This window comes from Chionomys nivalis, chromosome 17 (assembly GCF_950005125.1).
Source record: "Chionomys nivalis chromosome 17, mChiNiv1.1, whole genome shotgun sequence".
In the NCBI taxonomy this organism is placed as follows: Eukaryota; Metazoa; Chordata; class Mammalia; order Rodentia; family Cricetidae; genus Chionomys; species Chionomys nivalis.
In genome coordinates, this window is record NC_080102.1 from 22016964 (window position 1) to 22036110 (window position 19147).

Below are 19147 nucleotides of genomic sequence, written 5' to 3' on the forward strand. Positions count from 1 at the left end.
ATGGGAAGAGTGGAGCTGCCTGGGTGGGTAGCCATGCCTGCATTCACCAGACTGGACTTGAGAGGAACTGGAATGTCAGCTGCGATTTGCAGAGTTTTCCTCGGGTCCTATCACTGTGAGTCCTTAGGTGCAAAACACCTCCCTATGGATTCCTCATGAGTGCTTTTTCTTGGATTCACTCCTGGGTGTCGGCGTTTATGCCTTTGTTTTACTTTGTTTGAGGGAGAGTCTCAGGAACTGTACCCAAGGTTTTACTTGAGCTGCTGATCCTCCTGCCTCCACCCCTCTAGCATTATGTATGCTTTTCATGTGAGATGTATATTATACACATGTGTATCCCTTCGTGGTGAATCAATGGCAGTGCGGCCTTGATTTCAAGCATGTGAACTTCAACATTGAGCCTTTGTGTGAAATGCTGATTTTTTTTTTTTTTTTGACGGTGATTGAAAAGACACGTGAAAATCAAGAGGGACTTAAGGATCACTGCATAGTATAGGCCCTACCGTGAGCACATGGCATCTGTAGTGCATGCTCAGATCTGCCCTGCACACACTCCTTTGGTCTCATTTTTCTCTGCCATTGGAGATAAAGTAGCTGCTTTTTTTGTAACCAGCGATCATGTGGTGAAGGCCAAGCTGGAGGCTGAGTGGCTCCAATGAGCGATTGCTCTCGGAGTGATCTCTTCTGTGATGAGAGGCATGCCTGGCTTCCTTCCTTCCTTGCCTGGGCTGATTCATAGGTTGATAGTTGACCCAGGGTCACTTGAGAGCATTTGCATTTTCTAGAACCCATTTTCATCCTTTTTCTCTCTTTCCTTCCTCATCCCCCCCCCCCCCGTGTGTGTGTGTGTGTTAGGGTATCATGAAACTACTTAGAGAAGGCTGTTTGTGGGGTACACAAAGCGGCTTTGGAAACAAAACAAAAAACAAAACCTGCCAGTAAGTTCTTATCTGTGTTGCTTAGACATGTGAACCTGGGCTGGATTCCCCCTTCACCACAGCACAGCCCTGGTAATGTGAGTCTAGGAGATTCTGTTCTTAGGGGAGCATTTTGTCAGGGTTCCCTCTCCCTCTGCTGTGGATTAGACCCTGCACTTGGCATCCTTTGTGCTCTGTTCAGCATGCTTTAAGGATAAAGACCTAAAGGACTTTCTTTGTGTGGCGAAATCCTCATTGCCTGGAGTCTGAGTCTTTTCTCTAGGGCTTAGGCTTCCAAAGGCCAAGGCTGACCTGTGGCTCCAGCTTCATCTTCTTCCTCCTGCTGAGTGAGTGTTGATGATATCCTAGCTTTCTTGACTCTTTAGTCAAGGGGAGGATGACCATTTGAAGTTCATGCTTTCCTAAAGCCCTCGGCCCTCTGATAGAAACGTAGGCCTTATCCACACAACTTATCTAGCCAAAGGAATGATGCTTTGGTTACAGTGAGATGCTGTCCCATGCTTGCTTCATCTGCCTTGAATGTCCAGGAGAGCCTCCAGGAGAGTGTGATGACCACTAGGGATTTGTGGCATATGCTTGGAAAATGCAGCAGGAGAGGTCTGTGACCTGGTGACCTGGGGTCCTTCCTTCCTTCCTTCCTTCCTTCCTTCCTTCCTTCCTTCCTTCCTTCCTTCCTTCCTTCCTTCTTTCCTTCCTTCTTTCCTTCCTTCTTTCCTTCCTCCCTTCTAGTTTTTTGAAACAGAGTTTCTCTGTGTAGCCTTTACTGTCCTGGAACTCACTCTGTGGACCAGGCTGGCCTCAAACTCACACACCTGCCTCTGCATCCCAACTGCTGGGATTAAAAGGCATGTGCCACCACCACCTGGCATGACCTGGGTGGCATCTTAATGACACTGGTGTCCACTTACCGCATCATGTGTAAGGCGATTACCGCGCGCAGATTCCTCTACATTCTGCAAACAATTTAAGGCACCTGAGTCCTTGCCCCTTGTCACCGAGAAGCCCCAGGCTCAGAGAGGTGCACTCTGCTCTGTGCACCTGATGTCACACAGGAAGGAAGTAGTGAGGACTCTGCTGAAAGTCGGAGCTGCACTGCCTCCCCGCGACATGTGTCACCTGCTACCTAACACTGACATCAAAGTTTGCCCTGGACTTTGGTTCTTTGAGCTCCCATTTCTGCCTGCCACCTCTAGTGGCCCCAGCGTTTGACTGTTAAGGTACGCTCAGTGCAGGGACATGCAATAATAAGCCAAAGGCGGCAGTGTATTCTGGAATACCCTGTACTTTTTAGCTCCGTGACATCACCTGTTTCATAATGGCCTCAAGCAAACATTGCTCTTTTCTCACTGTCCTCCCCCACTCTTGTTTGCCCAAATCCCCAGCTTCTCACCGTTTCCCTTTCTCAACAGCTCCAAAGTGTCATCCTCAGAAAGGAGGTCACTCAGAGAGTCTGGGGTCTTGACGGTCCACACCTTTTCAGCAGGGAGACTGAGGCCAGGGTCTGGATTTTTCCAAGGCTGGTCCTGCTCCTACAGTAGCTCTCTTCTCAGAATAAAGGCTACTGGGTACTCCCAAGGCCCCATCTGCTTCAGGACCATGGATGCCTAGGTACCCAAAGCAACAGTGGATGGCTCAAGGGGTGGCTTTGTCCTCGCCTTTATTCCAGGAGCTTGATCATTTCCTCTCACTGTAGGATCAAGTCTCCAAAGTGGAGTGATCTGCGGATTGGCTTCTGTGAGCTGTCCACATGGACCGCAGGAGCATCACGGTTCGCATTCTTAGTAACGGAGGCTATGGGTCTGGAATGCTGCCAGTCTTTGCATTTTTAGACAGTCATGTGAAGCCAGTGTTTTGGTTCACGGGCTAGCAAAGAAAGGACCAAGATGACTAATACAAATGCCTTGTACATCTTCCCCTATTCTTCCCCTCCGTTCAAGTCATGTAGATCACAGTTGCCTCTTCCAGGAAGTTTTCCATGAGTATTTTAGTTGTTGCCTTCACCGTTTGAGCATTACACAGCCAGATGTCCACTAAGCACCATGCATCAAGCATCAGATCATCCTGGCCAGGCATCTATGCTATAGCAGGTTTAGATATGACTCCCCTGCATGTCATTACAATTATTCATCTGTCCATCCTGCTATCATCTAATCACACGGGGCCAGTTTTGCTTGTGTTATCTTTTGAACTGGGCGCTCGGGGAACAAAGGCAAATGATGCGGGTCTCTAGTGGCCTAGGAGTTACACACACACTTAAACAAACGAGCATTTGTACACTTCTCCTAGCTCCTGCTCACTGATTGTAGTTTTGCACCTTGAATCCCGAACCCTTGTTGAGGTCTTGCTCCCTCACCTAGGAATGGACACCTACCCTACTGGGCTTAGAGCCTTTATCTGATGGCAGAGGGCCTTGAGCACCCATCATTAATTTTTTAAAAACAAACCAGAATTAAAAACCCTGGTTGGTCTGTATCTTGCTGTATAACCCAGACTGGCCTGAACCTCTTAGTTTTTTACCTCATCCTTCTGAGTATCTGGCTCATAAGAACCTTTCTCCTGTATGCTGAAATTCCTCAGAGGCAGATTTGAATCTGTAGATTAATAAGCAGGATGCTTATTCTGGAGTACATTAGGATCAACAATGGCAAAATTCAAGGAAGGAATCAGGATCGGATGGAGAGATCAAGGTGTTGACGGTGATAGAACAAAGCACAGCCTTGGAGCAGGGAACAGACCTGACGAGAATGCTCCTTGATAACTGTCCTGAATTGTGATGGCAGTTGATCACAGTGACTCTGTGGCCTTGCCTGGAAGGGTACTTGAGTTTGTCCAAGGATACTTTATTCAGCTAAGGCTGTCTCCAAAGAAGCTGATAGCTCAGTGTCAACTAACTGCTTTGATGGATGGATGGATGGATGGATGGATGGATGGATGGATGGATGCATGGATGGATGCATGGATGGATGCATGGATGGATGCATGGATGGATGCATGGATGGGTGCATGGATGATACTTAACACATAAAAAGCACCCAGGATTTGGGGAAATAGACTCATCTAAGCTTTATGGAAACACAGTGTGTAATTCATTCAGCAGGTGCTTACCCTTTGGACAATGATGTACTGAACTCCTTCTACGTGTCACGCATCATGGCTGCTCCTAGGAGGTCTATAATCAAGGATTTTGTGGTTCAACATTGACTTCCTGGAAGAGTCAGCCTTTAGTTCAGAGATGTGACTTCCTGGACCATGTTCTCTGAGCCAACACTGGACTCAGTGTTTCCTTGGCCATCTAGGGGACAATTTCTTGAGATGAGGTGTAAATGGGTAGGTGAGGTCTCTCCAGGGTGGGAATCTCCATCACGGCCCACCTGATGGTGCACCTGTGTACCATGGGGAACTCCCTGCTAAACTTATATTGACTGTTGTTTGACTTCCCAGTAGCCTGGAACTTCCCCCAGGGGTCCCATTGGCTAGGTTACTTTCCATCACTCGAGTGAGTGGAGGATGGAGCTGAATGGAAATAGTCTACACACTTTCTTCTGTGAGTCACCAAAAACTACAGCCTAGTGTGTGTGCCGCTGCTTGACTTACTTTTCCTGTATGTAAATGAGCTGTCATTATTACAGTTCAGTAGGCAGAGAGCCTACAGAATGAATATGAGATCACTGACGTTTACATGTCAAAGAGTCATAGAGAGAGCCTGGGTCTGTCTTCCTTTGTGAGAGCCCTGATGGACCTGTGATGGACCTGTGACTCTTTGGGAAGTGTTTTGTGGGTACGGTGTGCCCCATTTTCTAGCTCTTGCCTTTGCCCAGACATAGCAGGAAGTAGCCCATGTCTAGTGCGGGGTGGGTTGTTTTTATCTGTGCAAGTCACCCAGGTGATCGGAAAAGCTTTACGGGAAAGAATGGCTTTGATGTTCTGGGTGACAAGCCTCAAGTGTAATGGCAGGAAGGGAGGGTTTGAGGTTGGAGAAATGAAACTACTCGGGGTCGTGACTTCATCATTTAACACCCGTATGGTAGGAAGGTGCTTACAAAGGAAAGGTGAATGCAAGTGTAGGTATGAAAAGGAAAGTTTGAGGCGGACAGCTATGAGATGACATGGTTCTGATGGCTCAGGAAAATCTCCCAGCACCGACGACCTTCCAGAAGCCTTCTTCCTCCCACACCCCCACCACATCCTTTGCTTCACTAGTGAGAAACTACCTTGCAGTAATGTTTATACGTGTTATCGCTTCTATCCTTCACACATGATATTGCCCTGACCTATGATGCCTGCTCAGGGAACGTGGCTCAGAAACTGGAGGTCTTGTACCACATAGCCTTTCTTCATAGGACGGTGGTGGTCCTCGGTGACCCCTTTGAGGGTGTCCTGTCTTTCAGATCCCAGTTTCTAGAAGGTTCACCTTCCCCTGCCCCTCCCAGCCTCTCCTCCATGGAAACCTGAGATGCTGTTCCTGAAGCTGCTGGGTCTTGGCTTCTTGAGCCCTAAAGTGGAAAGGGTAGCGGCCTCTGCCATTTTCTTTGGGTTCCTGTGTGGAGTGAGGTGCTCACATACTGCCTGAGTTGAGTATCTTGGGGGTGACTTTCTTTGATGGCTTTTCCAGCTGTGCTGAGGTGTCAGGGACATATGAAGTCACCTCTCCGTGATCAGATTTTTAACACCCTCTGGTGTTATCCAGAATGCTAGTTTAGTCATTTGGAACCAGGTGTGCCCCACTTGTGGCCTCCAGGCTGTCTGAGTCTCGGGTTGGCTGTTAATGCAGTCCGTCATCTTTGTAGATGACAGCATCATATTGCAATATCAAAAGGTTAGTCAGCTCTGTCAGATTTAGACTGTCCGCCTTCCGAAAACAGGGAGATGTGCAGTGAGTGACGGCTGTGTTAGGGAAGAAGCTCGATGCTGCATGGGATTGATCACGGCTTCATGCTCAACGCTGCTTCACACAGTGATGCATTCGTCTTTTGTATTTGGAACAACGCAAATAGCTTGGTCCATTTGTTTTTCAGATCCCTTTTCAGTAAATATCTAAGTCTCAGAATACTTGAGGCTTAGGAATTTATCAAAGAAAGACATTTGCTTAGCCCCGTGTTTCTGGGCTTTGGGAAATCCACGGTTGAGCAACTGTATCTGCCTTCCAATATGGGAGAAGTTGCTGGGTGAAACAGGTGCACTCGGGAGAGATCGGGGAGTAGGGGCGGCCTTGCTCCTGAAACAGCTAACACCGGAATAGCAACCACTCGCTCACCTTTGTGAAAATCAACCCATTTCTCTAAGAAATCTGCTTAGTAGGCATTAGGAATAAATGAGTGATGGCAGTTAGACCCTGAGAATAACAAAGTGCTTATCAAACCTCTCCCGGGAGTCAGGCAGTGTGCCATCCTGCATGTTACTCAGCACACAAGAAGGTAACTGCTCTCTCTGTCTTTGAATGCAAGGTAGGGCCAGAGAAGTTCTAATTTCGACCCTGGCAACCAGTGCCCTGTTGCTTTCATCTTCAGCTCTGCTGGATTTCGTAGAATTCCGCAAGCTCGGGAGCCAGTGTTGGCCAATCCTCCTGGAACCATCCATCAGTGTCCGGATTTGACCTTTTTCAGGAACTTCTTCGGGGAAAGCAATACATTCCAATATTACAACCACGCTCAGGAACTTCTTAGGCAAGCAGCCAATTATTAGCTTTCCTCGGCTGCTACAGGTGCCCCAGTCTACCACACTGATCCGTTTGCAGTGGTCAATGGTGTCTGGATGGATTCCTGGTCAGAAATCCACCCATGGTCACTTATTTTCTAACTGGCTCACTGTTTTCCGCTAAGGGTGTAAGACCCCGCTACCCATGGCTAGTGGGTGCTGGCAACCATCTGTGCAGCCTGCTGGCCGCACAGTCCAAGCAAACAGCCAGTTGCCCCAGATGATGGAGCAAGTACTGGGAGTAGAACTGGTGGTGTCTCTGATGTGATGGATTGTGTCTATGTCTCCATCCTTATCCCTGGACCCCTGGACCCCTGCCTTACTCAGGCACTTCCTTCCCGTCTTTAAGTTAATTAGCCATTGTGTACCTTTTCTTTTCCTTGCACAAAAGATGACATGTCAGTCTTTGGGCTCAGCTTGAGGAGGAGAGGACGAGGGACCTAGCACATGCTTAGAATCCTGCTGCAGGTCCCAGAGCAGAAGGGCTAAAGGTTGGGCACCTGATCAGTCCTCTGCCTCTTAACTCTTGAGGGTCTTGAGTGGCCTGGATCTGCCTGTCACGAACGCTGAGCCTTCTTTCTGCCTAGTCACAGAAAGTAGGACATAGACTTTGGGGCCCAGCAGCTGATTGACCTTTTGCAATACCAAAAGGACTTGAGCGGACCCACGGCTTGCTTGGCCATGCTGGGTATGAGGGAGCAAGCTAATGTCCTATTCTTGGGGACAGTGTTGGCAGGGATATGACAGGAAAGCAAGCAGCGGTGCCTGCTGCATGCTGGGTCTCTCCCCACCCTCCAGGTCATCGTGGACAAAGGAGTCTTGTCTTCCTGCGTGCATTCTTATCCCTGGCTCATTTTTGTAGGGGGTGTGCGACTCTCTAAATTATGTATGTGAAGGGAAGACTGAGACGTTTCTACTCTGTGTCCTGAGGCTTTGAACCCCCAGGACTCCATGCTTCCCCGCTGAAGCTCCCTGGAGAAACTTAAAGACTTTAGTTCCTTAATTTTTATAGATCATCGTGCCTTGTGTGTGGTTAAAAACTTGATTCAAAACACTCATCAATTTGACTGCCCTGGGAAGAGGTCCTCGTTTTTTTTTTCAGCAGGAGCTAGTGTGCCATGTGATTTTTGTGTCCTTGTCCGTGTCCTGTTACCAAAGAGAGAGCCCACTTAGAAGCCAACAACTCAGCCAGCCACACCTATTTATTGTTCAGGGCTGGATGGCCTCTTTCAAATGCCGTCTCATTTGGTCCTGCCATTGCATATTGCTGTCCCCCACCCCATCTCACGGTTAAGCAGACCAGGGCTGTGTGTTCCCTTAAACCACACACCAGTTTGTCCTCCCTGGATAACTGGGGTGCCATAAGAAGTGGGGAGACCTTTGGTGTTTTCATCCTAACGGGGCCAACTAAGTCTCAAACATGCGCTTGGAAGCATCAATAATACCAGGCATGTCGAAGTATTCTGAACTCTGCTAGGACTCTCTCATTTTACACCAAGAACGCTCCTCAGACACTAGACTGAGCGGCTCTGAGAGCTGAAGTTCTTGCTGAAGCTCCCGAGAAGGACTTGCAAAGCGGTAGTGGTAGGCTGTCCCCAGCCTGGTCTGATAAGAGCCCACCAACATCCAGGAAACTATGCTCCTGCCCTTTTAGGGTCACAAAGCGATTGCAGTGTGACACTAAGGCTAAAAGTACCTTCTTGGTAGAAATGCCAGTGGTGCGTGGGTGGCTGCTTGCTGAGTGCAGAGGTACCGGGGACAAAAGGGTATCTTTCTGAGTCCGCCACTAGTCAGCAGGACATTTCTGGGGAGGGAATTCACCTCCATCTGCTGGGAACTGAACTCTGAACACTGGCTGAATTAAACCACCCCTCCTTGTTTGGGAGGTGGGAAGTCACTCAGCCTTGCAGGTCTGTGGTACTAGCACATTCAAAGGAAGAATGTGACTGACAGCCAGAGGGCCTCAGATGAGCAAATTACGGGTACCATGTCTCTGGAAGAAAGAGGGGGAGTTTTTCAAGAGGAATATAAGCTACAAACCATGCCCTCTGCTCCCAGCTCCATGGCAAGGCCAGTTGGCCCGTTGCTCCTATTGTGAGGGCAAATTCCCCATGGAACTTTCCAGTGTCTTTTTTGCTGAGTCAGTGCTGACTAAGTCCAATCTCATTAGAGTCCTTACTGCCAATGTCCTGGGTGGTTTGTAGGAAGGGGAGAGTTTGCTCTACAGGAAAGGAGTCCCCCATAGCACATGGAATTGTGTAATGTGTCTTTCTCTGGGCACTACACTTTGATGTCATTATTCCTGGAAGGGCAGTAGAAGGCCTGTCAGAGTTCGCTGGGCCAGAACCAGGGCCTGCTTGGGACCTTGCAGGTAACTAGGAAAGTTCTCCCTTGGCTCCTAGGTCCTAGCCCTTCCATACTTTGTTCTAGACACTACTCTGTCCCTTCTGGCTACCTCCTGTAGCTGTTTCCACGATCATTGAGGTTAGGATTCTCTGTAGAGTGTAGGTGAAGTTTCCCCATCCTAGCAGCTGTTTCCCAAATAACCTACACTGAGACTTAATATTACTTATAAATTCTTGACCTATAGCTCAGGCTTGTTACTAGCTAACTTGTACATTTAAATTAACCTGTATTTCTTATCTACACTCTACCACATGACTTGGTACCTTTTCTCAGCACTGCATGCTCATCTAGCTTCTCCCTGGGTCTGCTGGTGACTCGTCAGACTCTTCACTCCAGCCTTCTCTCTGTCTCAGGCTGTCTTGCCCAATCTCTTCCTGCCCAGCTATCCACCAATCAGCTTTTTTATTCACAGTAAGAGCAATGCATATTTATGATGTACAGAAGGAGTATCTCACAGCAGGAGAGGCTATTCTTTGTTGTTGTTTGCATAATTCACGATGCCTACAAATCCCATGATGCTAGATGAGTGCTTTGGCACCAGTGAATGAGTTCATCTGGTGCAGCTTCCACGGGCCACATCATTCCATTGCGTACACGAGGGGCTAGGCAGTGGACACAGGCTGTTATCAGAAAGAGGACAGGGTTCTTTTTCCTCATCTCCTAGAACTCTTGCAGTCAGATGAGTGAAAATGCCAGTAGGGAGAGGAGCGTGATTGATGGGTGATAACCTGGCAGTCAGTGAGACCAGCTATTGGCTGTGGCCTTGTTGCCTGTGACTTAGGAACACAAAGAGATCAAAACAGGAGGAAAAAAGACCTCACACGGGCTTGGTACTAAGAATTGCTCACTGATCATTTTTTTTTTCTAAGAGGGTCTACAAAATGACTCATTGAGTAAAGACACCTGTTGCTAAGCCCGATGACCCGAATTTGAGCCCCAGAACCTGAATGATGGAAGGAGAGAACTGACTCCTGCGCATTGTCTTCTGGTTTCTACATGTGTATGCCCTCACTTGTGTATGCTCCAAGAAAAATGAAAAAGTAGAAAAAAAAGAAAAAAAAACCAAACAAACCATTTGGTCAATAAATGCCTTTTTTTCTTTGCTTCTTGACTTTTTTTTAAAATATAGCACTGACTGGACACAAATATATGGTTCAGACTAGCTTCAACTCAAGGAAATCCTTAACTTTGTCTCCCAAGTATAGGATTATAGGCTCTTCCTATCATAGTTGGCCCAGCTTTTCCTTCCCTTGCTTTATTTATTTACTTAATCAATTAACCTATTGTTATTTCATGTGTGCGTGTGTGTGTGTGTGTGTGTCTGCATGTCTATGTATGTCGGTGTGTGCATGGAGGTCAGAGGATAACCTCCATGCACAAGAGAGCAAGGTTAGCTCTCTTGCTCCACCATGTAGGTTGTATCATTGAACTCAAGTTGTCTGGCTTGGTAACAAGTGTCTTTCCCACTGAGCCATTTTGCCAGCTTTTAGTTTTTATTTTTTTAAATGAATGAGATACCACCTTCCCCAATCTGTTCAGCACGATACTAACCCATCTCTTCCCTCTTCTTGCTTATCCTAGCATACCCGTTAAGCATTCCAGAAGGATTCGAGGATCATCCTGTTCTAAAATAAAGCTGGAGTGTTTGGGGGATTTGGAAAATTGAGGTAAGTGAGGAATGGTCTCTTTCTGGAAAGAAAATTTTGTGGAAACAAAATTTAAGTCTGGGAATGGATAGTCTCTGTGGCAGGATTTGGGGTATGTTTTAGTGTTCTTTATAGGTCTTCCTGTGGCAATTAAAAGAGCTTGGGAAAGCTGGCTTCCCATTCATCTATGCCTTGCTCTCTCTCTCAGCACTTCTTCCATTTGTTTGGTCACAGTGTCTAGCACATGCTCCCTGCTCCAAACAGGAGAGCCCTCTGCCTCGTAGGAGAATCTGCTGTGGACGACCGCCCTGGAAGAGGAACAGAAAGTGGGAAAGGGTCCTGTAATGAGGTCAGAAAACATGTGGGGCACCCAGACTGTGAGATCTTCCTTTTTGCCTCGCATCATCTGTGTTTTCTCCTCTACCTCTATCCTGTGTTGGAATTCCACTAAGTCTGTGGCTACCCTGGTGAGGCTAAGACCTAAAGTCCAAGGGCTTCCTACAAACATCTATGTTTTCCCATCCTACTTGTCTGTGCTCCATTGAGTCTTGTTGAGCTCAGAGTGTTATCTGGTAGAACTATGTATCCCATGAGTTTCTTCCAACTCAGGTGCTATGGACACTGGATGAAAAAAAGGATCAAGCTTAGTGAATTATCAGCTATGTCAGAGGAAATGCCTCAGAAACAGACGAGGATTTTTCTTGGTTAATGACTTACAATTTATCGATTACAGCCTGTAGGGTGCCTTTATATGTGAGACCATTAAAAGTTTTGGTCTGCTGTTGTCTCTGCCTTTTTCTTAGCAGCAAGCCTGTTTGGGCAATAACTTTTGAATCTCCAGTGAATCTTAAGCAGAGCGGATTGTTCCCGAAAATGGACCACAGCAGGCAGTTTAAGGAATGAGCAGTCATACTGTGGCTTCTGCAGTCGGGTGTAACTTCCATCTCTCCTCTGGCCACTCCTCATCACCAGAGAGCTTTATCAGAGTTAGGGTAGTCTTGTTTATTCCACTACCCACACAGTCCCTGGTCCAGGGTAGGTCTCTCAGTGGATGTGGAAATGACGAAACACAGCTGGGGAGGGTGCTAGACGTTCATACGCGCATAGCAACGTGCTAGCCTTTTGTGTTCATCACTATTCCCTGCTTCTCCTCGAAGGTTGACCTATTCTCAAATGAGAGGAAAAGGCAGAGGGAGTCCAGTCAGCAGGGCAGAGACCCCCGAGAGCTGAGCAGTTGCCCCTTGCTGCCATGGCGGTGGAAATAAGTGATGTGGCCTACTTTCTGTGAACAGAGGAGAGCCCTGGCACGTCTGTGTGCTGATGGAAAGGGGAAGCATTATCCTAGAATTCAGGTGCTAGGTGCAGGAAGACAAAGCAGGGATTGGGGTTCTCAGGCTCATGGTCCTGGGGCAGAGGTGCTCTGTATGAATCCCAATGGCCACATTAGTATTCATGCACATAGTTCTGTTTGTGTTGAAAACACTGCCGTCACACCAGGAGCCTATCTGCCTATGTCCTGCTTCCGCCAGTAGGACAGTCATCCTTTCCTACCCATGCACCTGGCCTCTGTGAAATGGAAGGACCAGGACCATGGAGTCCTTCTCGCTTAAAAAAATAGACCAGTGCTCACTGGGTACAGAGAGCCATGAGGATCACAAAACCTGGCTGGAAGAATAGCTTCGAATGAGAAGACTTATTTCTTGAGACTCTTTCTGATGGCTTGCTTGTCTGGCTTCAGACCTCAGTATTTTTCTCTCTCACCCCACCCCACCCCACTAGTATCACTTTGGGCATGCCACAGGATGGGCTCCTTCCCTTCTGGTTGGTGCTCTGGATGAGTATGTACCTTAAGAGTTCATGAGTTGGGACATTAAGTCCATGATGTACATACAGTATTAGAGAAAGCAACACCCAGGTGAAGTGTGAAGCCCTTATGAATAGTCCCCTCCCATTAACATAGAATGGGTCAGCTATTATGGCTCTTGACTCGTGCCTCTCCTCTTCTTCTTGTGGATGAATTCACATCCCTTCTGTCTCAGTTAGGGTTTCTGTTGCCCAAAAAGCAAGTTGGAGAGGAAAGGGTTGATTAAGCTTATACTTCAGCATTGCTGTTCATCACTGCAGGAAGGCAGGACAGGAACTCAAACAGGGCAGGATCCTGGAGGCAGGAGCTGATGAGGAAGCCATGGAGGGGAGCTGCTTAGCGGCTTGCTTCCCATAGCTTGCTCAGCCCACCTTCTTATAGAACACAGGACCAGCAGTCCAGGGATGGCACCACCCACCATGCACAGGGCCCTCTCCCATTGATCACTAAATGAGAAAATGCCTTACCGCTGGATCTCAAGAAGGCATTTCTTCAACTGAGGCGCCTTCCACTGATGACTGTAGCTTGTATCAAGCTGACACGAAACCAGTCAGTACACCTTTGTACCTAAGATACGTTTCAGACACCAACCAGATATAGTTATCTGGTCTTATACTTTCTTTTTTTGAATGTTTTTTTATTAATAAACGATCAGAACTAAGGCACAGTATAGAAAATAGACAAAAGACACAGCTGAGTGACTTGTTGGCCTTTCCCCTGCTCTTTTGCCCTCAGCCCCCTCCAGCTTCTCTTTCCCCATCTACTATTCTTAGTTCTGTGCCTACTATGCCCTTATTGACCTCCTTTGCCTCTCGTGCTAGGACGTCTGTGGGCTTCTGTCTTCCTGCCTTTAGACATGAGCCACAGTACTCATTAGCCACACGGTACACGTGGAAAGAGTGTGTCCTTTGTTCTGTATTCACAGTCGGAAGAACTCCTGGCCCTCCTGTGCTCTACCCTTCTCAGCATGACTTTTCGAGCCACCCCCAGGATTGGCCCATTTGTCTATTGCTATTTCTTGTGGTTTCATATTGAGGTTTTGGTGCATTGCATTTGACCCGGAGTATATTTTTAGTACTAAAGGCAGAGTTCAATGAACGTCAAAACACGAAGGCAAATGAAGAGGAGGGATTTGTATGTCTAGGGAAAAGAAACATGCCTAATTTTATCTCTTCTGATGACGTCTGCCTCTGATTATGCCCGGTCACCGGCTTTTCTCAGTGATGCCCATCGCTGTGGGTTCTGTAGAGGTGGGAGCAGCAGCTGGTCCTGCCCCTAAAAACAGTGTCACAAAGCATTTGTGGGTGTCGGTCCAGCAGCTGGTCACACAGAGGGCCATGCATCCCAGCTGTAACTAAAGCAGTGAAAGCCTGACTGTGGGATTTGCAGGGCCTGTTACTGTATCTGCAAGCTTCTTGCGGAAGCAGGCTCGGTTTTTCTTGGTCTTCAGTTCTCTTCCAGGATAATACGTATTTAGTAAAGGTTCTAGATCTTCTCTCACTAACCTGTCCCTTTGGCATCAGCACAGGCTCAGAGGACATGCCTGGGGACTCTTGGGTTGACAGAATTTCAGAATTCTGACTTTGGCCTTCAAAGTAAAGATTATACCCCTTTCCAAGCAATAGCTTTCCTGCCTGCTTCCAGAGGCAAAGCAAGCCTTGCCATCTGCTTAGGACTTCACAGTTCATAAAGTTTTTTCCCCTTTTATCCTGTCTGCTTTCTTTTATTGCACAAGTCTTTATTTTTTTATGGCTCTGTATTTACTGAGATGCCGCAACATGCCACTGTGCAGGGTGCTTCTGTGCAGGGTGCCTCTGTGCAGGGTGCCTCTGTGCAGGGTGCCTCTGTGCAGGGTGCCTGCAGGTCTGGAGGAAGAGCTGCTGTTCCTGTACCTAGGGATTTTCCAAGAGCATGGCTACCATTTCCCCAGGCTGGAGTCTGGGGCAGATTGCATGACCTGAGATCAAGCTACTAGTTATGACCTTCACATGAGAACACAGGGCTTCTGAACCTAGCCCTGAAACTGACCTGGACCAGCCTGATGCCCTGCCTGTCTCCTGTCTTCTTCTCCAGCTGTGTGCCACATCCCTTCCTATCCCCCCACTTTTCCTGCTCTCTTTTTCTGCCTCCTCTTTCCCTCTGCTCCCAGTTCGGTTTCTTCTGAAGATGAACAGCTTTCTCTCTCTACAGTGCTTTTGTGGGAAGTGATCCAGTCATAAAGAGCTGGGCTTGGGACTTGTGTGACTTGCCTTGAGATCTTAGCCTCAGCTCTTATTCTGTCTGTTAGTACCTTTTGTGATGATGGCAGGATGTTCCGGTTCTTTCCTTGTCCTGCTCACCCTTCCTGTGACAACTCAAGGGCTGTCGCAGGTTGAGGTGCTAACAGCAGATGACCTGTTTTCTCTATCATTGAAATATACCAGGTGTATTATTCGGGATGCGCTGGCAAAATCAAAGCAGTGGACAGTGAAGAGAGATGTGTATCTCTGTATCTATGTCTCTATGGAGAAGAGTTTGTCTTTCATTTGAGCACTTACTCATGCCATAGAGGTGGTGACGTATCTATGATCTGCAGTGTGTATCTGGAGACTAGGCAATCGGCGATATGCATAGAGGAGCCAAGTTATACATCGTCTCTGTTCAGGCACCCAGGCAGAGATAGAAGGCAGCTCAATCTACCTGCCTTTTTATTCAGTTTTCTCGTCACCATTGGGTTCTGATTCTGGGCGAGCTGGGTAATGCCCACCCACACTGGTCAAGCCACCCACGGCAGTCACTCTTCTTCCCTCCTTGTCTGGAAACACCATCACCAAGCCTCCTTAGAAGTACCATTCGCGGTTTCTCCTAGTATCTCCTGGCCCAGCCAAATTGACACACTGGGTAGACACAATGTATCTAACTATCCAAGTATCTCCTGGCCCAGCCAAATTGACACACTGGGTAGATACAATGTATCTAACTATCCAAGTATCTCCTGCCCAGCCAAATTGAAACACTGGGTAGATACAATGTATCTAACTATCAAAGTAACTCCTGGCCCAGCCAAATTAAAACACTGGGCAGATACAATGTATCTAACTATCAAAGTAGCTCCTGGCCCAGCCAAATTGAAACACTGGGTAGATACAATGTATCTAACTATCGAAGTATCTCCTGGCCCAGCCAAATTGAAACACTGGGTAGATACAATGTATCTAACTACCCAAGTATCTCCTGGCCCAGCCAAATTGAAATACTGCATAGACACAATGTATCTAACTAACAGTCTGGACCAGCTGGCTGACATCCATGTCAGGCCACAGGCTGAGGGCCCTCAGACTGCTGTGGACGCTAAGGCAGCCCTTTGCAATCCAAATTTTACATCGAGGAGACCAAGTTGAATCATCATGAGCTAGTATTGTCCTTATCTGGCTATGTCCCCGCTTTGATGTTTACCCAACACGGAGCCCCTACTGAGTGACGATATTTGTCTCTTATGCACTCAGATGTCAGCTAGATGTTTAATGAGCACTGCTGTGTTCACAGTATTGGGCTGTGGGGACTAGAAGGAGGCAGCTTTGGCTCTGGTCTTAACCCTTGTGACCCATGGGATGCCTCACTTTTCCAACCTGTGATGTCAAGGTGATGGGAGTTCATCTAAGGCTTTGGTCGTTCCTTCAAACGTGGGTGTGCCGTATCAGTCACTTAGCGCCTTCTCTGGAGACACACTGGCCATCAGCAGTCCCGCTGCAGTGTTGGATCCAGTAATGAGCTGCTCTCTGTGCTGCTGGTGGAGGAGTCTGTGGCGCCAGAAACTGCTTATGGCGGTGAAGACAGTACTAGGGGCATTGCTTCTTATACTAGTAAGACTAACTCAGCGGTATTATTTTTGGTGTCCCAAGCGCTCATCTCATCAACTCTTCAATCCTTATGCTGCCTATGCGGATGACTTATTCAGGAATGTCTCGGCTATTGGACTTGTATATGTTCCTTCCAGTGGCTCAACTGAAGCAAATGACTGGCTCCAAAGGACTGTAAGCCAAGTGGCCAGACATGGTCATTCAAAAGAAGATTGGAAGCTCCTATTTGCCTTGTCCCTGACAGTGTCACTGCGGCAATACTTTACCCTGGCAGCACTCTCTCGCTCACAGATGTTCCTCTGTGTCCCACACTTGCATCAAGCTTCATCCCACCCCTAGTAGACACGATGCCCCGGAAGGTTTCTGGTACCTACTGCTCTGCCTCACATTCTGAGGTGTATTTGCTTTAGTGTTTACTGTCCCTCTGTCCCCTGCCTCTCCCACCATTTTCCTTCTTACCCTCTCCTATGTTAAATTCTTTCTTTCTTTTATTTGTTATATATACAGTGCTCTCTGCATGCTTTCCTGCAGTCAGACGAGGGCATCAGATTTCATTACGGATGGTTGGGAGTCAGCATGTGGTTGCTGGGAATTGAACTCAGGACCTCTGGAGAAACAGTCAATACTTTTAACCTCTGAGCCATTTCTCCAAACCCCCCATGTTCAATTCTTGTCTTACCCTTTCTTATCACTCCAAGGTAGTCCTGCGAAACTCCCCTTGATGAGCCTGCTGTATCTCTAGGGTGCCAATCATTTTCTTTAGTCACTTGAGCTGGAATCCATATTCTAACTGGTCATTTGGAGACCCAAGAGTGTTTATTACTACCCTCATTGTTAAACTACAACCCCCACAACTCCGCGCATTCCCAGCTTCCCCTGCAACACCCACTCCCTTTGCAGCCTGTGCCAGGAAGCACTGTTTCCCAGCTGCAGCCTATTATGTTCCCATCCACAGGCTGGGGGGCGGGGTGGGGCTCACAGTCAGCCCCCATATTTGTAGCTTTCTGCACATGGTGGCAAGGCTTTGGGTTTTCCACTACGCTGATCAGTCCCCAGGGTGGGCAGGGCTCCTGGTATGGAAAGGCATAGGAAATAGCATTGTCAAAATAGACCAAGGGCAGTGCTCACAGGGGAAATGAAGCCGGTTTGGGGAGAAGAGGAGGGCAGGTGCTTCTTGAGGGGGTTTCCTCTGCTCAGAGGCCCGCTTGCTAAAGGGCCCCCAGCAGGCTGACTGATACACTTCCTGTGACCCCATAGACCTACACAAGTCCCCCATCAGACACAAGAACTTCCTGTTCCCTGTTCACGTTCCAATATATACGGAGCAGAAAGGGTTTGCTGGCTTCTGCTTCCTCTTTGCCCCATTGCTTCTGTCTTAGTGCCATAATCAAGTGCCATCGACTGAACAACGGAGGTTGATTTCTCCTGGTTTTGGAGATTGGACATCCCAGATCATGTGCTCATAGCATTCACATGGGACAAGGGCCCACTTTCTGGCTCATGGTCAGCTTGTCTTCCAATTCTCACCCCGTGGGTTGGGTGAGGCTGCTCCCTGGTGTGTTTTTCCAAGGACACTTATTGTGTGTTCCACGCTCATAACTTGATCCCCTCCCAAAGGCCCCATCTCCAAGTGCCATCACCTTCGCAGTGAGGGGTCAACACACGAATTTGATGAGGACAGAGATGCTCAGCCCATCGTAGCCCCCTTTGAAATGTCCCTTGAATGCACTTTCCTTCCTAACCAGATATGTCAACAAAAGTTTTGTCACTCTAAAGCTCCAAGAATTTGAGTTAGTACAGCTCATGTAGTGACTCAGGACTCTTCTTCAGCATGGTTGAATTGCATGACTTTGCATGCATGACCTCGCCTTTGTCCGTGTGTTAAATTTTTCCTACATGGCTTTATACCTTCAGTCAGTCTTATTCAGTGAAGCGTGAAGATTCACTGGGGGCATACTGTAGTGAGGATTTTTGTTGCTGTGATAACACCATGGCCAAAAGCAAACTTGTAGGTTTATTTCCCACTTACAGGTTTGTAGATGTCATCCAGGGAAGTACGGCATGAACCCGGAGACAGGAACTGATTCCAAGGCCATGGAGGAGTGCTGCTTGTTTACTGACTTGCTCCCCGTGGCTAATGCAGTCTTCTTTCTTTCAGCACTTGAGACCAACAGCCCAAGGGTGGCACTACTCCCAGTGAGCTGGGCCCTGCCACATCAATCATCAGCCAAGAAAATGCATAATAACCTTTTGCCATCCGCTAGAAGCATTTTCCCAATTGAGATCTCCCTCTTCCGAAATGACTCCAGCTTGTGTCAAGTTGACATAAAACTAACCATCACAGGGTGTATTTTAGTTTTCTAGGGGTACTTAACAACCCCAAACAAGCGAGATTGCTCAAGTCCTCTGGGATGCATTCTCATAGCTGTGGAGGCAATGAGTCTGATATGGCAATGTCCTTATGATCCATGGGAAGAACTTGCCCTTTTCCCGTGGACTTCTGATGACTGCTGGAAATGCTAGGCTTTCCTTGGCTTGCAGGCACGTTTCCCTAGCTGTTTGCGCCTGGCTCACTCTTCTGTCTATGCTTCTTTTCTTATATGGATCAATTTTCTATCCGCATCTCAAATACCAATTCTAACTTTGATCATGTCTGCAAAAACCCATTTCCAAGTAACACTGCAAGGACTTCAGCTAAAACGTTAACTGGCAGTGGTACATGCTGCTCAACCCAGAACTTGGGACACAGGAACAGAAAGA

General features: G+C 47.7%; 1 long non-coding RNA gene across 1 annotated transcript in view; it reads left to right on the forward strand.

The window, feature by feature from the left end:
• LOC130889074 (uncharacterized) overlaps positions 1-19147 on the forward strand; it is a 203021-nt gene that overhangs the window by 127037 nt on the left and 56837 nt on the right. The window contains exon 6 of the long non-coding RNA XR_009058487.1: positions 10620-10705. This is a non-coding gene — a long non-coding RNA (uncharacterized LOC130889074). The remainder of the gene's footprint in view (positions 1-10619; positions 10706-19147) is intronic.